Source organism: Lissotriton helveticus, chromosome 6 (assembly GCF_964261635.1).
Source record: "Lissotriton helveticus chromosome 6, aLisHel1.1, whole genome shotgun sequence".
NCBI lineage: Eukaryota > Metazoa > Chordata > Amphibia > Caudata > Salamandridae > Lissotriton > Lissotriton helveticus.
The window spans coordinates 1384678149-1384702688 of record NC_136067.1 but is presented as its reverse complement, the minus strand read 5'-3'; positions in this window follow the sequence as shown (position 1 = coordinate 1384702688).

The window sequence follows — 24540 nt, the reverse complement described above, 5'->3', positions numbered from 1 at the left end:
TTTGAAAAAATCTGAGGGAGGTAAAATACATTTTATTTGTAAAGCTTCAAATGATAAAAAAGCATTATTGTAATAAACATCCTTAAGATACAAAATACCAGCTTTAATCAATGAATACCAATCTAACAATTTTATTAAGTTTTATGATTGGGTGATATCATAATTACATATGTTCCATAGTGGATATAGGTGATTGAAAGATTGAATCCAAATCATTTAAAATTATTTTAGTGGATTTTAAAATAACAGATTTATGAAAAAAATTAGATGTATTAGACATAGTTAGCAAAGTGGGTAATGGAAAAGGTTCTATTAAAGTTTTTTCAATAAAAAGCCAAGTAGGGGGATTACTCATAAAAGAATGGTTAACACAAAGATAGCTTTGTTTTAAAATAACAGTTTTGTGATAATGAAAAAAGTCTGGTAATCCAAAGCCCCCATTACATTTGGGCATTTTTAATTTTTTATAACTGATACAAGATGACTTATTATTCCAAAGAAATTTGGAGAGGAGTTTATCTACAGCTTTATAAAACATTACAATAAAAAGAGTGGGAATCATGGCAAGGGTAGAAAAAAATTTTGGTGCAATAGTCATTTTCATAGAATCCATTCTACCCCACCATCAAACATGAAGTGACGAACATTTAGATATTTTATCTTAAATACAATTAATGATGGAGTCACAGTTCAGCGATATTGTTGATTTCATAGATGAAGAGAACACAATACCAAGATAAATTTATCATGTTGCCAAATGATTTCATTCATGGGTAGCATATCATGAGTACAATAAATATTTAAAGGAAAAAAATCAGTTTTATTAGTATTTAACTTATATCCAGAAACTGTGGAATAAAACGAAATAATTTCTAATAGGGAAGGGAAAGAGGATAAAGGAGCACTAATAAATAAAAGTACATCAGCATATGCTAAAGTTTTAATTATAACTTTCTTGATATTTATTCCCTTAATATTATCACATTTTCTTGTAGAAACAAGCAAGGGTTCGCTACCGAGAAGAAACAAAATCTGGGGAATGGGCCATCCTTGTCGTGTACCTCTGAAAAGAGAAAATTGATTGGAGTTGGAGCAGAGTATAAAGCAGAAATCATACTGATAAACATGTCACTAAAATTAAATGATAATAAAGTATGAAATAAAAATTGCCAGTGAATTGTATCAAAAGCTTTTTCAGCATCTAGTGCAAGAATTCCTGATGGTAGAGATAGAGTGGATCCTTGTTCAATAACATGCAAAAAAGTTGTAGTATTATTGCCAGAATATCTATTTTTCATAAAACCAGATTGATCTGGGTGAATAATCGATTCTAACACAGAGGATGATCTAGAAGCAAGTATTTTGGCAAGTTTACAATCTTGGTTTATTAAAGAGATAGGACAATAATTTGACACAAGCATAGGGTCTTTATTAGGTTTGGATAGTGTAATAATTAAAGCCTCAGCAAAAGAACCTGTAGTAATTCCCATGGAACCAAAAAAGGTAAAAAGTTGGAATAAATGAGGAATAAGCTGTAGTTGAAATTCTCTATAAAACTGCGGGAATACCATCGGGACCAGGGGACTTCGTTTTTTTAAGAGATTTTATTGCTCATAAAATTACTTCTTGAGTAATAGGCAAATCAAGTTGAATTTTATCTGATTGGGAAATCTTAGGTAAACCACATCTTGTTAAAAAAGAATCAATTAAAGAGGCATCGTCAAAGTTTGGTTTGTTATATAGAGTAGTATAAAAATCCAGAAATTCATTAACAATATCATTTTGTGATATAGCCATTTTACCATTAGAGCCATGAATTGAATGTATTTGTGTTTTATCTTTTTTAATGCGTAAATAATTGGCTAAAAGTCTTTCAGATCTGTTAGCATTAAAACCAAAATTGGCTTTAGTATTGGAAAGCTGAATACCAGCTCTTCAGCTAAGGATTGAGTTAAACTCATATCTAAGTTTTTGTAATTTGAATCTGTATTGAGGATCACTCTCATATTTTGCGGTTTGTTTATCCCAATTTTTCATATTTGCATTAAAAGTTCTATTTTCATGGGCCATAAAAGAAATGGTAGCACCTCTAAAATAAGCTTTAAAGGCGTCCCATCTATTCACCAGAGATGTAGAGCCTTCTGGGATAAGAAGAGAATAATCATGAATAGCACTTAAGAGTTTAGGTCTATTTTGTTCATTAAGAACAATACTAGTATTCATTCACCATCTGGATTGCGAAGTAACATTAGAATTTAATTTCAAAATAAAAGAAATTAAGGCATGATCCGAAATATCAATATTACCAATAATAGGAGTGACCACAGAGTTAATTAGTTGTCTAGAAATTAATAGATATTCAAACCTAGAATGAGAATTGAGTGGGTTAGAAAAAAATTTAAACATGTTTTCTGTTGGAAAGTGTAAACTCCTAATATCAACTAGCTTTGTAATTTGTAGAAATGATTTAAAAGCATCAGCAGTAGGACCATAAGCATTTAGTAAAAACATAACCGAATCATGAACTTCAATTTTAGCTATAACATATCTTTCATTCGTATCTGAAAACGTACTCAAAATTTGATAATGTAGTCTTTTTGCAAAAAGGAAAGCAACGCCATTTTTTTGCCATTTGCAGGAGAAGAGGCAGTACTATCAACCCATTTTTTCCATATAATCTAAGATTTTGTTATCAATATGTGTTTCTTGTATAAAACAAATATCCGCTTTGCAACTACCCAAATATTTAAAAATAATTGTACGCTTAACAAGATGAAGTAACCCCTTAACATTTAAAGAGACTATCTTAATATTATGAATACTAGCGATAATAAAAATGAAAGAAAAGGAAGATCATGAAGAGGAGAAAAGGGTTAAGAGAGAGTGAGAAAAATAGTAGCTCCAAAACATGGGAAAAAAAGAGAGTAGGTAAAAGAGAAAAAAAAAACATAGAAAAATGACAAACATTAAACATTAAAGAAACTCACACACACTTTACAAGCATGACCGAAATCGTTGGAGCCCCATGTGAATATAAACCATACATTTGTCAGAAATATGTCTGAAAGGGGCACCCTCACGCATTGCGTCCCCCAGGGTTCAGCACTGTCCCCGCTCCTTTCCAACATTTACCTCCAGCCGCTAATAGCTGCCTTGGCACGCATGGACTGCCAAGTCTTTAACTATGCGAACGACACGCAGCTAATCCTCCAGATCGACAACTCCCAGCAGGCCCCCTCATTGGTTCAAAATATTCTTAGATACACCGTGAACTGGATGACGACAAACTCTCTGAAGGTCAACCCAGACAAAACTGAGGTCCTAGTCATCCCAGAAAGACAACCCCCTGGAGTGACCACTTCTGGCCCCAAGAGCTGGGCACAACCGCTATGCCGGTCACAACCGTAAAAAGCTTGGGCATCAAGATAGAAGCGGACCTCTCTATGTCCAACCAAGTTGCGTCCGCGACTGGTACATGCACTGGCCTGCTGAGACAGATGCGGAGACTTGCCCCCCTCCTCTCGATGGCAGCTCTACAGATGATAGTATCAGCTACCATCCTGTCAAGATTAGATTACGGGAACGCCCTATATATCGGCATAATGGAAAAACTAACCAACAAATTACAGGTGACCATAAATGATGCAGCTAGGCTGATCTTCAGGCTCCCCAGAAGGGCACATGCGACCCCTCTCTTGCGCAAGATTCACTGGCTCCCTATCAAGCAGAGGGCCAAATTCAAGGGCCTTTGTATTGCCCACAAAGCAATCAAAGGCCAGGCCCCGACCTACATTAAAGAGCGTCTCCAAAACTATGTACTAGGCCGTAACCTCCGGTCTGCCGAGAGCTGCCTGCTGGCAGTTCCTCGGTTTAAAATAAAATCCAAGGGAGGCAGAGCCCTCTCTGTCCTGCTCTCGCAACTCTGGAATAAACTACCCGATGACCTCCGTAAGGAATGCGCTCTCCTCCCTTTCCGGAAACGCCTCAAAACGCACCTGTTCAGGGAGGCGTAAGATTCCATCTAATCATCTGTTACGCATGCTCGTGGGGACTGCAGTCGGTTTTGGGTATTAGACCCCTCTCTCAAAGCGCCAAGAGGCCTGATGGTGATCATGCGCTATAGAAGAAGCAGTTAACAACATAAAATGCGTAAAACTGAAATTCAAGTAGCTGAGTCATGAGTATCATTGAGTGATGCGAATGTGGATCCAGGAACAATCTTAAATCTTCAGGTCAATGGAAGGATTTAGAAACATTGTCTTTCCAAATGCGCATTGTTGATGGGTCAAAAGGACCATATTCAAATCCTAGAATTCTGAGTTGAGGACTAAGAGCTGTAAATTCCCATTTGGCCATAAAGGAAGAAATTTCTTGTGCTGCTTTTTTTTATCAAAACCAAATGATGATGGTGAAATCATTTGTCGATGTTTTTTTTCTGTTGTGAGGATTACAATGCGATGGAATCCTATGCGCCTTATCAATTTCAAATTTTTCTGGAAATTTGATGTTCAGAAGGCCAGGAATCAGATTCTCTAAATATATTCTTCAATCGGAACCTTCAACATCCTATGGTAAGTTGAAAATGCGTAAATTATATTGTCTGTTACGGTTTTCCAAATCCAGACATAGGAGAGATTTTTGCCACAAATGGAGTGAAAGTGTCGATTTTAACTTAATTGTCTTGTATTTTAATTGAATTATCAGAAATGTTCATTGACAATACTAGCCATGCCGTTCCACACATTTTTATTCTCTGACTCAATTGTATCTGTGTTAGCACGAAGTGCCTGAATTTCGTCAAGAATTAAGGTCAAAGAGAGTTCACTTGACTCCATCTCTTTAGATTTAACTGGCGGTGGAGAAACCTGTTGTTTCCTTTTATTATGAGGAAATTGCGCATTTTTATTTTACATTTTCCTTCATTAAAAATGTATGCTGCGGAGAAATGCAGAAATAAGGAAAAGGAGATTATTGCTGACAAAAAATGCTTGAAAAACGACTGGTGCAGCAGTTACAACAGACTGTGTTAGTGGTTAGGCCAAAGCCAGGCCTTCTCTTGAAAAGTTACTCCACCCCCCTGACAGACAAGCTGGGCAATACCTCAAAGCTGGGCAATACCTCAAAGCAGAGCTGGGTGAAGGAGCAGAAGGGATGGAAAAGCCACTTCTGTTGAAACAAAATCCTGGAAAAGCCTCACATCAACAGGACATTGTGTGGCTTATCTACAGCTCGTGCACATGTTCTATGTTTAATCATCTAAACCGCCTTTCCCAATCAAACCTGCTTTGTGTTGAAATGAGGAATGTTTACGTCACCATTCTTTCTCTTTACCTTTCCTTCCATTAGATTTGCTGCACATATACCATTAATCTACCTCTCCTGACAGTTCCATTACATTAAGCACACACCGGTTAGTCCTTCGGCCACTGCAACTTCTTTAGAGTTCCAGCAAATGTAAGACCGAGCGGGGACAATGAAGGGGCAGATTTTCTAGATTCTCACAGAGTGCCGTGCAGCAGCTGCAAATGCTGCACTACATGAGAAGGAGAGAGCAGGAGAGCACCATATTTACGGAAATATGGCACCCTCCTCCCCTTCCTAGCACTGGTGCAGAAATGTGCTGCTGTGCCCCACGTATACAAGTTTGCACCATAGTGCAAGGGTGTCTGTGTGAGTCTAGCATAGTTTTTGTACTGGAAGGAAATCCTGCCAGTACAAAATACCATGCTTCGACTAACTTTAAACCTTTTCCCACTTTGTATGTGTGCTGTACAGTGCAGCACACATACAAAGTTGGAAAAGAATGGAGAAATTAAAGCATTTCTCCTTCATAGCGCCCTTTTGAAATGGGAGGTATTTTCTCTCGCAAAAGCCTGTCTACTTTTTCAAGTAAATAGCGCTCAACGTCAGAAACCTTGAGTAGTTGCAAGGAAACGCCCATGCACCACCCATGAAATGTCCCTTGGCCCTAACTAATGCAAAGCAACGCTAATTGCTGCTTTGTGCTTCTTTCAAGTGTTTTCCAAGGCGAAACAAGTTTAACGCTGGAAAGTAAATTAGTAAATATAGATTTTGCGTCATATTGTGACGCAAAAACAGAGTAAATAGACTCCACAGTCTGCCATTAAATCACCAACGACTTGCCTATAAAAAGCAAGTGAAAAATGAAAACCTTTATGAGATTCAAGTATATACTAGTACATATTCATTTACATTAAAAAGAGTATCTCAAAAAAACAAAGAATGAAAGCATTGACATTTTTGTACATTCCAGGGCTTCACTAAAGCAGCTTCAATGTGGAAACGCAATCTAAAAACTGCTATAGGGCAAACTGAGAAGGTGACAAAGCTCATTAGGAGTCAGTAATAGTACTAAACTAATCAGGGGTGTTCAATAAACTGACAGGTATCATTAGCAAGGAGCTGCTTGGCCACCTACTTTCTGAATTAATATGGACATTGGAGTGCAAAGAGAACTCTATCTTTGATGAGAGATATCAAAAATAATAAACAGATCAGTTTAGTTTACCACAAATGGTGCAAGGATGTTCAGAGTTCCAGGCAAAACAATATTTTGCTAGAGGAGCACTCCACTTTTATGCAAAAAAATAGCATTTTGTTTAACCTTGCCTTGACCTATGGAAGCACTGGACCTGAATCTGGCATCTTAAACCACCAGCAATTCAAACATTGTACTCTGGTATTGCTTAGTTGTATCCAGCTAACAGCTGCTCTTTATGGTTCTACTTTTCTCTTTTACATTGTGCTGAAAATCATTATCAAGATTAAGCTCATATTGACCAATGGCAAGAATTAATATAACAGTTTTCAAACCAACAGCTGCAGAAAATAGCACTTTCAAGCCGGGGATAATTCAATGCACATGCCTTAATCTGGCTCACTGCAGCATTTATATTTAAAAAACGACCAAAACAACTGTAAGTTAATGATGTTAAGGAAAATAATGATTGAACTATTACTAGTAACACTAGCAGGTGTAACTTCAATTTTGCACATTACTCTTGTATCTTACTTTAACACCTCCAGGGACAGATCCTTGATGTCCCTCAATGGACAGAATCCAGAAGCAAAGCTTTAAGTTTTCTTAAGCAGTACCAGTGGGGATGTTTGTGGCGCCCTGCCAGCTAGCTGGAGTCCTTGTTTACATGCTGTGTGACCATCTGTTCAACCTCCAGTAGCTACACTCACAGAACTTAAAAAATCAATATGCAATTTGGCCCTTCCCAGCCCAGCTCTGGGACCAATGCCATGCTGATGGAGCTTCATCCTAGGAGGTTCATCCTAGGCCAAAGAAACAATTGGTTTTATGGCAAAATGACTTGTTTAGAAAAAACGGAATATATTTTTGTTGGCTCACATCTAATTCATAGTACTCCAAAAATAAGTCTACAGAACAGCAGCACTCTCTGTCTCTCAGAAATGTAGAACATTACTCCCTCTATGGAGTAACACGTTTCCCTAATAGTACCCAATGTACTGGAGAGCTCTTTGAGCTTAACCCCTTAGCTGCTGAGGCTTTCCTCCCCAGTGTTGAGACCTTATTGATGTTTGGGGAATTTTATGCTTAAGCCTTTATATATGTTTTCCTGTGCATAGTTTGTTCCACACATGTTAACCATTCAAGAAAAACCCAGGGTTTTTGTATGCAATGGGAGGGAACCAAGATAATACCCAAAATATAGCATAATTTGTGGGGGTAGGGTTGGAAAAATTAGGAAAATGTGGTGTGAAAGAAGGTGTATGTTTTGAAAATGGCACAAATAAAAGGTTTGCTGGGCTTAGGTCATCATCTTCACAGCTTTCAGGAACAGGCAGGATAATTGAAAATAAATCCATGTTTACTACAGTTTTTGCATTTTTCTAACTTGCAGTCAATTTCTACTTTTTCATAGTTTCCGACTTTTCAGTTTGTCATGGAAACAGTTGTGAAATACATTTGTGAACCCAGAAAGCCAAACATTGTTGACAAATAGACACACAAGACTCGTTTTGTGTCCAAGTGACTTCCAGCCTCACCTTTTTGGGAACCCTTGCTGACCCGCCGGTACTGCTGCCTTGCTACTGCTCCCGCTGCCGGTCGCCTCCCCCCGCCGCAGCCTCTCTTCATCTGTGCTGCCGTGGTGTGGGGAGTGTGGGATCACAACTCCCAGCGGCCTCCGCGACCGGAAGTCGCGTCGAGGCGGAGCGCGCCAGGAGGCGTTTAAAGACGACCATCATTTGCTGGGGAGCGGGTGCCACACAGACTCGTTTTGTGTCCAAGTGACTTCCAGCCTCACCTTTTTGGGAACCCTTGCTGACCCGCCGGTACTGCTGCCTTGCTACTGCTCCCGCTGCCGGTCGCCTCCCCCCGCCGCAGCCTCTCTCCATCTGTGCTGCCGTGGTGTGAGGAGTGTGGGACCACAACTCCCAGCGGCCTCCGCGACCGGAAGTCGCGTCGAGGCGGAGCGCGCCAGGAGGCGTTTAAAGACGACCATCATTTGCTGGGGAGCGGGTGCCACACAGACTCGTTTTGTGTCCAAGTGACTTCCAGCCTCACCTTTTTGGGAACCCTTGCTGACCCGCCGGTACTGCTGCCTTGCTACTGCTCCCGCTGCCGGTCGCCTCCCCCCGCCACAGCCTCTCTCCATCTGTGCTGCCGTGGTGTGGGGAGTGTGGGACCACAACTCCCAGCGGCCTCCGCGACCGGAGCGCGCCAGGAGGCGTTTAAAGACGACCATCATCTCCCGCGTCGCGGGAGCGCGCGGGGCCGCGCCGGGCCAAGCCCGGGCAAAGGGCGGGCCCTCTGTGGCCCTCGGAGGCCAGAAGAGGCTGGGCTGGGCCGTACCCCTTGGCGGTGTATTCATATTGGAAGTAAGTCGTGCAAAATTTGGTCCCATTGCTACCTATTCCAATGTCTATCATTGCGCGTAGTTCTCCCTCTGCCATTGCCTCTGACAAAACAGGGGGCTTGGCGAATGGCACCTTAGACAATTACTTCTTTAAAGCCACCCTTGAGGGATCCAAAGACCTTTCATTAGCTGAGTGCCGGGCTGACCGACGCCGTTCTATCGAACGAATCCAGAACAGGGCACTGTCTGAACCTACTCCTGATACTACAGCATACAATGATTCGAGTATTGACACCATGGACGTTACATTAACGGGGGACAGTGTGCCATTATTGCTAAGGGAGTGCTTAGCACCCTCTATTGGCCCCACACAAACTGACTCAGCTACTACCTCTCTTGATCCCTCCGCCACTACTAATGGATCAAAGATCATAATATCACCTACAGTTAGGCCAGGGAAGATAGTAAGAGGGAAAATATCAAGGCCATTACCATACAAAAACCACGGTCCGCCACCTACTAAAAAGAGACGTCACAGATTGGATCCAACCAAACCAAAGCTGAGCCATTCTGAGTTTGGGGGGAAGGCTAATCCTATTTGCACTGAAGTTACAGGAACCATAGTTGCGCAGGAAGCTGCAGAATCAATGTTAAAACTTTCAGCACCTCCATTATCTACTCTTCATTTGGTCTCTGAGTGTAATACTGGACATGCTCCAAATGTAAAAATTCCCTCACCTATTCCTTCTAGCAATTTACTAGATAACATAGAACTCATTGTGAGGAGTTACACGCTGGCCATAGTTGAAAGATTAAAAGGAGTGGAGTTAAGACTGGAAAGAATAGAGGCAGACCTGGCCACACAAAGTATTTCCTCTAGGACCATAGGAACCAAAGGTCCAACAATAGTAACAATCCCCAGCCAAGCATCAACATCGGCGTATATTCCTTCATCTGACGTCATTGTGGCAACACCCTCCACCACCACCCCTTGTAATAACTTGAAAACAGTCATACCAGCTGCAATTAAAAATAAGCCCATAAGTACTTCATCTGCACCTAAACATCACCCTAATCCCAAACCAATTCAGGCTAAAACACCAGCACCAGTATTAGCTGCTATCCTGAATCATATTCCGCATACTGTGGTTGATAAAAATTTGGCAAGGGAATCGGGTAACTCATTTAATGGGCAGCCAAGAACGGAGGCGGACGAAGCAAGATATACAAGAGGAGCCCAAGGCAGGAGACTACCTACAGAACTCCCGCCAGAAGCCGTACCTTATGTGGTGGTACTCACTGGGGTACCTGAATTAGCTGGAAACAAGCGGGAAGGTTTCTTTCAACTTAAGAATAAGATCATGCACTGGCTAACTTCACATAGACCAAAGGCCAGTAATATAAATGGTGAAATAATACATGTTCGACGTTTGCCCTGGTTAGGTGGAAGACCTAAGGACATAGGGGGTGATGTGGTTGTGGTAAATTTTAGAGACAAAAACGCAGTACAATACATACTGTCCTGGCCACATGGCAATGAGATTAACTGTATTATACCGCGACCTCTAACCTACTTTTATCCAAGATCAATAGTACTCCCACACCAACTGGCAACTAGTAAAGCCCTCTTTGACAATTATTTTTTCAATATGGAGCAAGCTAGAAACCCTGTTCATATGTACCAACCAGCTCCAACCTCTGTTATATCTGGGTGGAACACCGTACCCCCGAGACACATCACAAGCGAATACAGAGGAATGGCTCACTCATTACCATTCACGCCGCTGGAAATATCAAATAGGTTTGATGTATTCAGTGGTCTGGAGGAATGTGATTGAAGTTTATTGAACAGGGGAGGAGGGGGCGGATGTGCAATCAACTGTAACACTGACGGAGACAAGGAGGTAGAAGGAAGTAGTTCTCTGATGGCAGAAAACACCGATGTTGTAATTGGGGTTGGTGCTAACAGCAGCCCGTCTTCTTTTATACGAGTGGGCAATTGTGGGTCAAACGCTACATTAGTTACATTACTTTCATGGAACGTAGCGGGGGTGCGTGCAAAAATATGTGATCCTGATTGGAATAATTATGTGAACACTTTGGATATTTGTATGTTACAGGAGACATGGGCTACGGATCCGGTCCATAGAGTGGAATATAAAACATACCAAATTGAGGCTGTGCCCTCAACTAGAGGTCGAGCCTCAGGAGGCCTACTAATATGGATCAGTGTATCTATTAATAGTGGTATAAAAATTTTAAATACCAATTTTTTAGATATCCTTGGACTGGAAATAACAACTGAGGACAAAAGGGTAATTAACCTCATAAATGTGTATAATAGTCCTCATCCTTCCCACAAGGTGTCGCCATGTATTGAAAAATTGGAGTCTTTTATGGACACCCTAGAGTCAGGCGCAAGTGTAATCCTATATGGGGACCTGAATTGTAATTATGAACCTATCACGGGTATGGCCAACTTGTTTGAAGACGAGGACATGGCCAATAAGATTCCTCCCCTGACTGAAAACGGAACTGTAGCTGGGACTACATTAGCCCTTCAGATCACTAGGCTATTAACAACCCATGGTCTAAGGGCCTGTAATGGGCGCATGCCATCTGACAGCCCAAAAGTTCCCACTTTCAAGAGGCGAGATTACAAAAGTAATTTAGACTATGTAATTATTTCTTTTGATATGTGGCCATATACAATTGAATTAAAAGTCAAGGAAAGATTTGACAGCGACCACAACCCTCTGGAAACTAGTTTTCTTACAAGTTTACTAAAGGGGATGGGTAATATAGAGGAAGGTGTCACACAAGTTCAATTGCCTATACTAGATAACATCATAGTCAGCAATAACCGAAGGGCTGTCAAATGGGCATATATATTGGAAAAAGAGGACCTCTTATCCAATATTTATCATACTTTTGTAAACACATTTGAATCTTATTGCCCATTAAGATGTGAACCTGGGGAATTCATCAACTTACATAAGCTCCTCTTTAGTCAATTGCTAGACCTTTTAACAAAAAGACCAAAAAAAGGGACTGGTACAGTAAATGCAAAACCAGTAGGGAAACCCTGGTATAACAAGAAATGCCGTGCTGCCAAAACAGCTTTGATTGAGGCAGTTAAAAGAAAAAGTCCTGAGGAAGTCAAAGACAAAAGGAAATCATACAATAGTCTATTGGTAAAAGCAAAATCCTCTTGGGACGAGGAACTATGGTCCAGCATGCTACAAGCAGCCAAAACTAAGGACCAGAGGCATTTCTGGGAATTAGTGTCCAAGGGGAACAAACGTGAGAAGGGCTCCAGAGAGGTCTTCTTGGACGAAGCCACATGGGTAAAACATTTTACAACGTTGTATACAGCCAAAATTACTGACGTTGCTTTACTGGGAGAATCGACCTTAATGCAGCCAGTGAATACATACCCATTGGTAGTCTTCGACCTATATGAAACGGAACAAGCACTTGCTTCAATTAAACAAGGGAAGGCACCTGGTCTTGATAAGGTCCCAGGTGACCTGTATCTGCATAACACTGATGTTTGGGCACCTTATTTAAATCATTTATTCAATGCTATTGCGGCCGGTGACCAAATCCCAAATACCTGGGAAGGAGCAGAAATTATCACTATTTTTAAAAAGGGGGATAGAGGCGATCCAGCAAACTATCGCCCTATCAGTCTTTTAGATATAACACAAAAGATATATGCCAGGCATATCTTAAATCGTATAAATATGTGGTTAGACGAAGAACTAGTTTTATCGAAATATCAGGCAGGGTTTAGGGAAAAAACTGGGACAATAGACCAGGTATTAAGGCTATGCTGCTTGTATTGGAAATATGTTATTATCCGCAGAGGCCACTTGTATGTGACCTTTGTGGATCTACGAGCAGCATTTGACCTGATACCCCGTGACCTACTTTGGAAATCCTTGGAAAGTCAGGGACTCCCTGGGGAACTCCTAAAACTGGTGATGGGCCTACACCAGGAAAACTATGCTAAGGTCAGGTGGGGCCCAAATGGGGAACTTACAGACCCAATCCCAATAAAAAGAGGAGTCCGCCAGGGATGCGTACTGGCACCAACACTTTTTTTCTATTTGTCAATGATATTGCGGACTATATGGAGAATTGTGATAATGATTCGCCCCGTTTGGGAGGGGAACGTGTACCGTGCCTCCTCTTCGCGGACGACACGATCCTCATATCACAAACGCCACGGGGCCTCCAGATTTTATTAGATAGGTTCCAGCAATATTGTACTTCAAAAGGGTTAGAAATTAATATAAAAAAACCAAATACATGGCATTAAACCCGCACAAAAGTTTTAAAAAAAATCTAATGTTGAATGGTCATAAGCTCGACTATGAACAGAGCTTTACATATTTAGGGGTACTTTTAGACTCGTCAATGGGATGGAGACCACAGGTAGAAAAATCAAGAATAGTGTTTAAACAAAATTGTCTTCCAATATTAAAAAAATATGCTAAATGTGTGAACAAGGCAGTTACCCCAGCAATAGAGATTTTTAAGTACAAGGTTCAATCTGCTGTTCTGTATGGAGCTGAATTATGGGGACCAGTATGCAGGGATACCTTTGGAACACTGGAGAACAAGTTCATTAGGGGTTTATTAAAAGTTCCCACTAATACCCCATTGGTACCATTATTTTTAGATCTAAACATCAAGCATACTGATCATCATGCCATGTTGAGACCACTATTATTATGGGTTAGACTATGGACAACCCTGAATTGACCGAATACAAAAATGGGTTGAAAGAGGTATTGGACCTAGATAGTGGTAACCAAATGTATTGGTTTAAACACGTAAGAGTTTGGTTATCCAAACTAGGTTTAACCCATTTCTGGAGCGAGCCGGAGTTTTTAACCACGGCCTCCAAGAAAATTGTTAAATTGTCATTCTGGTCTTACGTGAGCTATGATTCAGTGTATGTTAAAACACATGGTCCTCTGACAGAAAAATTTTTAATGGTCAAAAATGTGGCTTGTTTTGAATCATTTCTTGACGAGGTTCAGCCGCCATTGGCCAAAATCCTGTACTTAAAATATAGATACGGTACACTGAGAACCAAGGTAACAGAGAAAAGCTGGGGGAAGATTAATAGCGACTACTGCACTTTATGTTCTAATAATATGAGGGAAGACATTTTACATATACTGTTCTTTTGTCCAAGTTATGGTAAAGCCAGGAAAAAATGGATAGCGCCTCTGTGTCGCATCATTGGCTTTAGATCCCACAATGAAGCAGGTAGAATTTTAAAAATGGATACCAGCCAGGTAATTGTGTTTGGAATTAGTAGATTTCTTCTGGCTGTATATTTTCTTAGAGTGAAATTGTCCCTCCCATTTTAAAACAGTATACTATGTGTATTTGATCAAACCACGGATTACGTTTTTTGCTAATTTTAAATTTTATGCCTTGGCCGTTACAAACTTTATTTAATGCTTTTTTTAAAATTTTGTAATAGGTATTTTAAATTATTTATTCATTCTGTGATAACCTCAAACTACAATAGACTGTCCTAAACTGATGACGCGTAGCATTGATTATATGTTTTTCTATAATGTTTTTACTATTGTATTACTGTATATCTTTTATGTTGCAAAGCAACGAAATAAAGATTTTGGAATTGAATAGACAAAATTCCAAATCAGGGAGGCGTCATTATGTAGATCCTTCATGGTTTCTCAAAGAAACTAATGATTTAAATAAAAAATAATGAAAATAAGTAATAAAAATGGAAATAGGTGGCAGCGTTTTCGTCTATATTCTTTTGCCTCAATATACACATGTAATATTCCATTATGCCCTTCAGTCCCTGTTCAAAAACATTTGATACCAGGAGCCAACAACTGAGCTGTAGCTTATAATGTTATTTTGAATGTAGCCAAGCTACTGAGTTTAGGACTAGGGATTCTTTTTCAACTCTGAAGTTGGGGTTACCTATATCAGCATGTGACTATGATGGAAGTTTACAAAATGTGTTCTTTGACGCACCCTGGCTTACATTTAGAAGCTAAAAATGGAGAGTAATTCAATTGATAATAACAAATCTTCTACTATTCTGAATATTCAAAATCATGCCTCACTTGTGTGGGTGGGCATATTGCCAACAACAGGAAAGGTCCAAAAACTCAATGTGGGGACATCAACATTCTTGCCTTGAAAATTGACCCATTTTGGCTATGTGGGTCGCTGCATTGATGGTGCCTGCGCTCAGCTGCCATCAAGGGAAACATACTAGGCCAGACATTTCTGAAAGCTCGATACCGAGTAGAACTTGTGTGGATCCCACTACGTTCTCTTACCCAAAAAGTTGTGCAAACCACAAACTTTGGCTAAATTCATTCATTTTCCTCACAGGTAAAGTTCAGGAATCTGTAGGGATCTACAACATTCCTGCCATCTAGCATTATCTCATTCTCCCAATAAAAAGGAGTACCTCATTTGTGTGTCTGGTACTATCATGCACAACATTGTAAGCGCCAAAAGGCAACATGGAGACATCAGATTTTGACCTCTTTTAGAGATATGAGGAGCTCGACCATCAAGCAGGGAAAATCTATTAAATCTAGTCATTTCTGAAAACTAAACATCCAAGAGAGTCCAGCGTGGCGTGACTTGTGTGGATTCCATATTTCTCACTCAGAATGCAATGCAAACCTCAAAGTTTGTCTAACAGCGTTTTCCTCATATTCATTTCTCTGAGGTAAAGATGAGAAATCTGCAGGGATCAAATCCACCAAGGTAGCCGATGGGGATAGGAGCTCTTCACAAAGGCTCCGGGGTAAGGGATCACCATCGGCGTAAATCCCTGGAAATCCTGCCCATCCAACCCCAAGCCTTAAACCTTAAGGGGCTCACTACATTACACCTGCGCCAGGTATAATGTATGCAGGGTCAGCGTAACCTCGCAAGAAAGGGTCTTTCATGCAGCGATGCTCCACTTCTCATAAATGAGGCCCTACGTTTTTATCTGCTCAAACAAGATTCCCACCTGCGGCCTCGATCTCTGGCCCCACCGTGCGGATTTTCCTGTGCTCGGAACTTCGGCACCAAGGAAGAGGATACTTCATGACGATTGCATGCCCCACGACTGACAATTGATGCAGTGCTGCCCAGTTGCTACTGCAAGGATCCCACCAAGGCTGGCTAGCACCTTGAGGTCTCAGTGTCTCCCTTCTTCCCTACGGCAGCTACACCCAAGAGGACGAGCCGATGCCTGTGGCCTCTGCCCTCCGACAGAGACCCGAGATCTAGTGTGGCCCCTAGTCTGGTGTTGAACCATTCGATAGTCGACCCTCCGGAAACGATACAGCACCGAAGGTGACTTCCGAGACCTCTGCCCTCCGATCAGGATCCGAGGTCGGATGAGGTCTTCAGCCGTCGTTACTCTTGATAGTCGGCCCTCCAGTGATGAGACAGCACTGGAGGAGACTTCCTAGACCCTGTCTTCCAATCGGAGGCGGATGGACCCCCTATGTGGAGGATGTTGTTAGGTGCATGATGAGACCCCTGCCCTGTTCCACTGGGACCAGGGCTGTTCCTACGCCGCTCCGACGCTGACACCGGGACGAGGTTTGGTGCAGGATGGGCCTCCTGTCTGGGGTGACCAAGGAGGATCTTCACCAAATCCAGCTTGCTGAAGCTGCTACACCGACGCAGATACTGTCATCGTGACGAGGTAAGGGAGATCCACGAAGTTGGCTGAGCCCCTGCCCCTGCAGCTGGTACCAGGTCGGATCCCCAACTAATCCAGCTCGGTTTAGCTGAGTTACAGCTTATCTGAGAGGCTGGGCTGCTTCCATATTATTGCAAATTATAAGTAGAGGCATGGTGTGCCTAAAGAGCGGGCCCACGCATCCAGTTGTGGACGATTATCCCTTGGAACTATAAGGCACAATGCTGATGCCTCCTCGAAACACACGATCCATCCTGTAAGGTGGGGGTTTATTCTGATGTCCACCTGAGTTTTCATCACATTTAACTCTCTTCAGCTGGGAATCCCCTCACAACCTCTTTTGATGTTCCTCATCCTACTCCTCACTATTGTATCAACCTTGGTTACTATCACAGCTCCACATTATCCCAATGTGTCGTCCATCTTGAAATGGCTAGGGTCATCCCTGACAATTTTGTGAGCTACTCCACTGGGGATTGTCTGCACCCCAACAGGATCAAAGTCACCTTCTACTACTGTAACAGCTTTGATCTCTCTACCCAGCTCCTCACTATCCCAATGAGACGACCATTATGCAACGGGTAGAGACACTTTGCTAACCACTCGAGTGTCTCTATGGGTGATGCTCTGCTCCATCAGCAAGATCAATCTGCTACCTGCTATCATTGTAAGTTTTTCTACCTCTCGAAGCTCCACTAATTCGACACTCCCTTTGGCCTCATATTCCCTCCACTTAGATACGCGCTGGTAGTAAGTGAAGCTTCACGCTCTTCTATGCTCCCAGTGAGGCTTTCCTACATAGATCCCTCAGCCACCATACTAAGTGATAGCCTCATGTGCACAGAGCAGTCCGGCTGCCAGGCTTGAGTGGCTAGGTTTGAATAGTTGTACAATTAACTATCCACCCAACCTATCTAAACACGCGGTTAATTCCCTCAAACATAGGTTGCTTAAATCTAATCCAGAAACCCTTAACTCTGATCCATATTTTTGCCCAAAAAATGATAGGAATAGAGATTGTTTTTCAACTCTGAAGTTTGGGTCACCCATATCAGCATGTGAATATGATGGAAGTTTACAAAATGTGTTCTTTGACGCACCCTGGCTTACATTTAGAAGCTAAAAATGGAGAGTGATTCAATTGATAATAAAAAATCTTTTACTATTCTGAATTTTCAAAATCATGCCTCACTTGTGTGGGTGGGCATATTGCCAACAACAGGAAAGGCCCAAAAACTCAATGTGGGGACATCAACATTCTTGCCTTGAAAATTGAACCACTTTGGCTATGTGGGTCGCTGCATTGATGGTGCCTGGGCTCAGCTGCCATCAAGGGAAACATACTAGGCCAGACATTTCTGAAAGCTCGATACCCAGTTGAACTTGTGTGGATCCCACTTCGTTCTCTTACCCAAAAAGTTGTGCAAACCACAAACTTTGGCTAAATTCATTCATTTTCCTCACATTTCTGAGAGGAAAAGTTCAGGAATCTGCAGGGATCAACATTCCTACCATCTAGCATTTTCTCATTCTCCCAATAAAAGTACCTCATTTGTGTGTCTGGTACTATCATGCACAACATTGTAATCCCCAAAAGGCAACATGAAGACATCAGATGTTGACCTCTTTTAGAGATATGAGGAGCTCGACCATCAATCAGGGAAAATCTATTAAATCTAGTCATTTCTGAAAACTAAACCTCCAAGAGAGTCCAGCGTGGCGTGACTTGTGTGGATTCCATATTTCTCACTCAGAATGCAATGCAAACCTCAAAGTTTGGCTAACAGCGTTTTCCTCATATTCATTTCTCTGAGGTAAAGATGAGAAATCTGCAGGGATCAAATCCACCAAGGTAGCCGATTGGGATAGGAGCTCTTCACGAAGGCTCCGGGGCAAGGGATCACCATTGGCGTAAATCCCTGGAAAATCCTGCCCATCGAACCCCAAGCCTTAAACCTTAAGGGGCTCACTACATTACACCTGCGCCAGGTATAATGTATGCAGGGTCAGCGTAACCTCGCAAGAAAGGGTCTTTCATGCAGCGATGCTCCACTTCTCATAAATGAGGCCCTACGTTTTTATCTGCTCAAACAAGATTCGCACCTGCGGCCTCGATCTCTGGCCCCACCGTGCGGATTTTCCTATGCTCGGATCTTCGGCACCAAGGAAGAGGATACTTCATGACGATTGCATGCCCCACGACTGACAATTGATGCAGTGCTGCTCAGTTGCTACTGCAAGGATCCCCCTGAGGCTGGCTAGCACCTTGAGGCCTCAGTGTCTCCCTCCTTCCCTACGGCAGCTACACCAAAGAGGACGAGCCGATGCCTGTGGCCTCTGCCCTCCGACAGAGACAGAGACCCGAGATCTAGTGTGGCCCCTAGTCTGGTGTTTGACCATTCGATAGTCGACCCTCCGGAAACGATACAGCACCGGAGGTGACTTCTGAGACCTCTGCCCTCCGATCGGGATCCGAGGTCTGATGAGGTCTTCTGCCGTCGTTACTCTCGACAGTCGGCCCTCCAGTGATGAGACAGCACTGGAGGAGTCTTCCTAGACCCTGTCTTCCAATCAGAGGCGGATGGAGCTCCTATGTGGGGGATGTTGTTAGGTGCATGATGAGACCCCTGCCCTGTTCCACTGGGACCAGGGCTGTTCCTACGCTGCATCCGACGCTGACACCGGGACGAGGTTTGGTGCAGGATGGGCCTCCTGTCTGGGGTGACCAAGGAGGATCTTCACCAAATCCAGCTTGCTGAAGCTGCTACGCCGACGCAGATACTGTCATCGTGACGAGGTAAGGGAGATCCATGGAGTTGGCTGAGCCCCTGCCCCTGCAGCTGGAACCAGGTCGGATCCCCAACTAATCCAGCTCGGCTTAGCTGAGTTGCCACTTATCTGGGAGGCTGGGCTGCATCCATATTATTGCAAATTATAAGTAGAGGCATGGTGTGCCTAAAGTGTGGGGCCACGCATCCAGTTGTGGACGATTATCCCTGAGCTCCATTTAAAATTACCTCACACTGTTCTACATTGCATTTTTTCTGCTGCCATCTTAGATTCTCCTCACTCAGGCATCCATTCTAGTTTAGTCACCCAGCTCCTTAGTTTACTAATGCGGCGGCCATCTTGGAAGTATATGGCACAATGCTGATGCCTCCTCGAAACACAAGATCCATCTTGTAAGGTGGGGGTTTATGCTGATTTCCACCTGAGTTTTCATCACATTTAACTCTCTTCACCTGGGAATCCCCTCACAACCTCCTTTGATGTTCCTCATCCTCCTCCTCACTATTCTCTGTACCCCAACAGGATCAAAGTCACCTTCTACTACTGTAACAGCTTTGATCTCTCTACCCAGGTCCTCGCTATCCCAATGAGACGACCATCATGGAACGGGTAAAGACACTTTGCTAACCACCCGAGTGTCTCTATGGGTGATGCTCTGCTCCCTCAGCAAGATCAATCTGCTACCTGCTATCATTGTAAGATTTCCTACCTCTCGAAGCTTCACTAATTCGACACTCCCTTTGGCCTCATATTCCCTCCACTTAGACACGCGCTGGTAGTAAGTGAAGCTTCACACTCTTCTATGCTCCCAGTGAGGCTTTCTTACAGAGATCCCTCCGCCATCATACTAAATCATGGGCTTTTGTGCACAGAGCAGTCCGGCTGACAGGCTTGAGTGGCTAGGTTTGAATAGTTGTACAATTAACTATCCACCCAACCTATCTAAACACGCGGTTAAATCCCTCAAACGGTGCACAGACATAATATCGACTCCAAAATATCGACTGGAAAGAATATCGAGTTTTAAATATCGTTTGGAGAAAATATCGACTAGACAGAATATCGACAGTCAAAATATCGTTTTTAAGGTAAGTGAAGTAATATCGACTGTAAATAATATAGACAGTGAAAATATCCAAGTATATAATCTAGATAGTAAAAAATATAGTTTTTTCAATAATATTTAATTATTTATAGTGTTTTTATGTTATAATATATGTGAAAAGTGTCATTTTTTTTAATAATTATTTTTAATTAATAATTTTTTTTAATTATTGTGTAATTTTATTCTGTAGCGGGTTGTGGGTTTATAGGGGAATAGGGTGGGAAGTAATTTAATTATAATAAATTAAATATGTAAATTTATTAATTGGTAGTAATAATTAATTAATTGGTAATTAAATAACATATGTTAATTATTTACAATTTAATTGGTAATTAATTTAATTTAATTGATTAATTGCTAATTATGTTAAATTAAAGGGGTATTTTTAGGGTTCAGGGTCAGTTTTCAGTTTTTGGGCAAAGGGGTATTTTTAGGGTTCAGGGTCAGTTTTCAGTTTTTGGGCAAAGGGGTATTTTTAGGGTTCAGGGTCAGTTTTCAGTTTTTGGGTAAAGGGGTATTTTTAGGGTTCAGGGTCAGTTTTCAGTTTTTGGGTAAAGGGGTATTTTTAGGGTTCAGGGTCAGTTTTCAGTTTTTGGGTAAAGGGGTATTTTTAGGGTTCAGGGTCAGTTTTCAGTTTTTGGGTAAAGGGGTATTTTTAGGGTTCAGGGTCAGTTTTTGGGTAAAGGGGTATTTTTAGGGTTCAGGGTCAGTTTTCAGTTTTTGGGCAAAGGGGTATTTTTAGGGTTCAGGGTCAGTTTTCAGTTTTTGGGTAAAGGGGTATTTTTAGGGTTCAGGGTCAGTTTTCAGTTTTTGGGTAAAGGGGTATTTTTAGGGTTCAGGGTCAGTTTTCAGTTTTTGGGTAAAGGGGTATTTTTAGGGTTCAGGGTCAGTTTGGGGTTTTTGGGGTACATATACAATATTGCCTATTATTTAATTAAATTTTGTTACTATATATATATGTTTTAAGAAATATGATGAAAAAAAAATATTTTTTTACTTTCATTAATTATTTAATTATTAAAAGTTATTTTAAGTATTGTTAATTATATTTTAGTAATTAATTTTTTATATTAATGTAATTAAACATTGTTTTTAGTAAAGTCGATATTTTTAACAACGATATTTTTGTAAACGATATTTTGTACTCGATATTTTTGTACTTACCTGTTTGTAGATAGAAACTCGATATTTTGTACTCGATATTTTCTCAACGATATTTTGGGTAGTCGATATTCTTTCAGTCGATATTCTTTCAGTGATCCCCCTCAAACACAGGTTGCTTAAATCTAATCCAGAAACCCTTATCTCTGATCCATATTTTTGCCCAAAAAAGGAGCTATTACAAGCGATCTGGTCTTCTGTACCAAAAGAAGAGCCCAGTGGAGGAAGGCTTTCTACTCACTTCTCAGGATCTCCACTGCTAAGAAACTTCCTCAGGGCTGAAGACTCTCGGCGCCCTCTCACCCACTTTCAGAGCAACTGTTACCATAGCCATTTACAATAATGGGACTATCGTCATTCAAGCCTCTAATCGTAATCTAGGATTATTTGATGAAAGCTTCTCCGTCTTTAAAAATTCACAGATTCACAGTGATCCTCCCAAATCTTCTAGGGATTCTAGCCCCTCACCCATTCCTCAGCACTTCTAAGTAGTCTCCTTGCATAGCCCCAATCATCTGCTGACTACCCTTGCTACCATGAACAACACACATTTGTCCATGGCTACGCCGCATACCCGTCAATCCAGACATTCCCTCCTCCATTCTCTGAACCCTACTTCCCTGCTGCCCAAGCTACATCACCATCCAAAAATATCTTCCCCCTCTGCTCCCATCTGGCCAACACCACATGATTTCTTCCTCTGGGATTGGCCCCTCTCCATTTCAACCCCATTCATGTGCCACGCCTACCCCCACCCTTGTGAATGACTCCTCACCTTCCCATTCCAATACCCATGTTCCCCAACCCTATCATGCCTCTAGACTTAAGAAAATCAACTGGGAGCTTCAAAAACTCAAATCTGACAGAAAATCTCTTAAACATCACCTCTGAGCGGGGGGCGAGGTTTGGGTACGAACCATGATGGCTGCATGAGCGAAGAGTTCCGCTGTGGCCCCTAAAATAAATCCTGACATAAAAGCCTGCCATTGGGACCAAACCGCGATATTCCGCTGTCACTAAGGAAGTTTGCCACTGGGGAGTCAGCAGAGAATCGTGACGACCTGCCCGACAACTGGAGCTGACCCAAACGCCGTGGGCTGACGTTGCGGCGTGGTCCAGAGAGAGCTGCTGGGGATCCACGATTGATCACTGGAGCGCCAGATCATGCTGCACAACAAGAGTAATGACTGAGTTGCAGTGGAGCACTATCTCTGCTGGCTGCGAATTCGGAAGGTCCTGAGCGGTGCGCTGGGGGCCGGTCCCAGAGCCCCCGAGGTATAGACTGCGATCATCGATGAAGGCGGCCTAGAAGTGGAGGCCTAGTGCATATATCGTGCCCGAGGGGGCTGATGGAAACCTGTGACCGCTGGTTGGAAAATTGAGCGGGGAGCGAAGGCATGCTGCCCGAAAACTGGAGATGACCGGATGACTGCAAGCTGCGGGTGACATAATCTGCAGAGGAGGCTGTTGGCGACCCGTGATTCTGTGCTGGGAGATTGGACCACGCATTGTGGAGCAGAGAAGCCAGTGGGGTGTGGTGGCCCTGCCTATGTTGCCTGCCTGAACTGAGAAGATTGAGTGGTGAGCTGTGGAAGAATCCTTGGGGCCCGGTGAGCAGTGGGCGCTGCTATTGGAGTGGTCGGTTTTGGGCCTCGATCGGCCAGCGGCGAAGGGGGAGAGCTCTGGGACCCAGACACACCGAACACGCTCCCCTAGGAGATGTCAGGATAACTGGAGTAGAACACCTTAGGCTGGCCTGGACACTGGCTCCGCTGTGGTGCGGCCCTATAAGGTAGGCCCACAGGGGCGGTGTTCAACAAGCCGAGCCTCCGGAGGAACTCACATATAGGTTCCTGAGTAATAAGATAGGATTGAACACCAGCTCAGGAACTAAAGGAGCCACAACAGTGGGTCTAGGATGTGCATTAACCGTGGGGGAGACTCCTGGAGATACACTGTGAAGGGGGATGTACACATTTACTCAATGATGAGTAGGGTGACCTTGACTGCCAAGTGCCTGGGTCTGTAAGCCTAGTTGGAGCGCGGACCCTAGCGCTGTGCATGGAGTAGTGCAGCAGAGTAGATCACGTGCGACGCCCGTGTTTGTTGGGAGGCAGCTAAGAGACTTCCTGAAACACCTCAGAGGGGAGCAATATAAAGGACAACATTATCAACTGACCAGGGCAATACAGCACTTGACTAGAGAAAATAGCCGGTCGAGGCCTCTCGGGGACTTTTTATACCAGAAGTGGCCAGTTGAAGTCTGAGGCGGAGCCTAGTACCACTGATTACCGAGGAGTTTTATGTAATAGACTCTCTCCCTCCAGATTTCTGATATTCCTCCATTATGGGTAAACCTCGACAGAAGCAGGAAGATATACCCACTGAGGATGGGGAAGCGCACCCACCAAGCATTGCTCTGGGAACTGAGGAGCCGGAACAAACTGATAGGGCCCTTCATAAGCACTTGGATAAAATATTAGCAGCTATTGCAGACACAAAACAGCACTGCAGCAAGATATTGGGGTAGTATCTATTGACCTGGGCCTCCTGCAGGCGGAACAACACAAACTAATGATTGAAACTATACAACCAGATCATGCAACCTTATCCAATACGCTGGAAAATGTGACCACCAGGGTGGATATTCTGGCAATGTGGGCAGAGGATGAGCAAGGGCTCAATAGACGCAATAATATACGCGTAGTGGGTCTGCCGGAAACCAAAGAAAGTTCAAATATAGTGGCATTTCTGGAGGACTGGTTGAGAACAACGGTGGCGCCGGGCTTACTATCACCCTTCTTCGCTCTAGAGAAAGCACACAGAGTTAAGTTGCACCCGCCGGCCCCAGGGAGGCTGCCTCGACCTGTAGTAGCGCGCCTACTGCATTACAAAGATTGCAACACTTTGATACAACA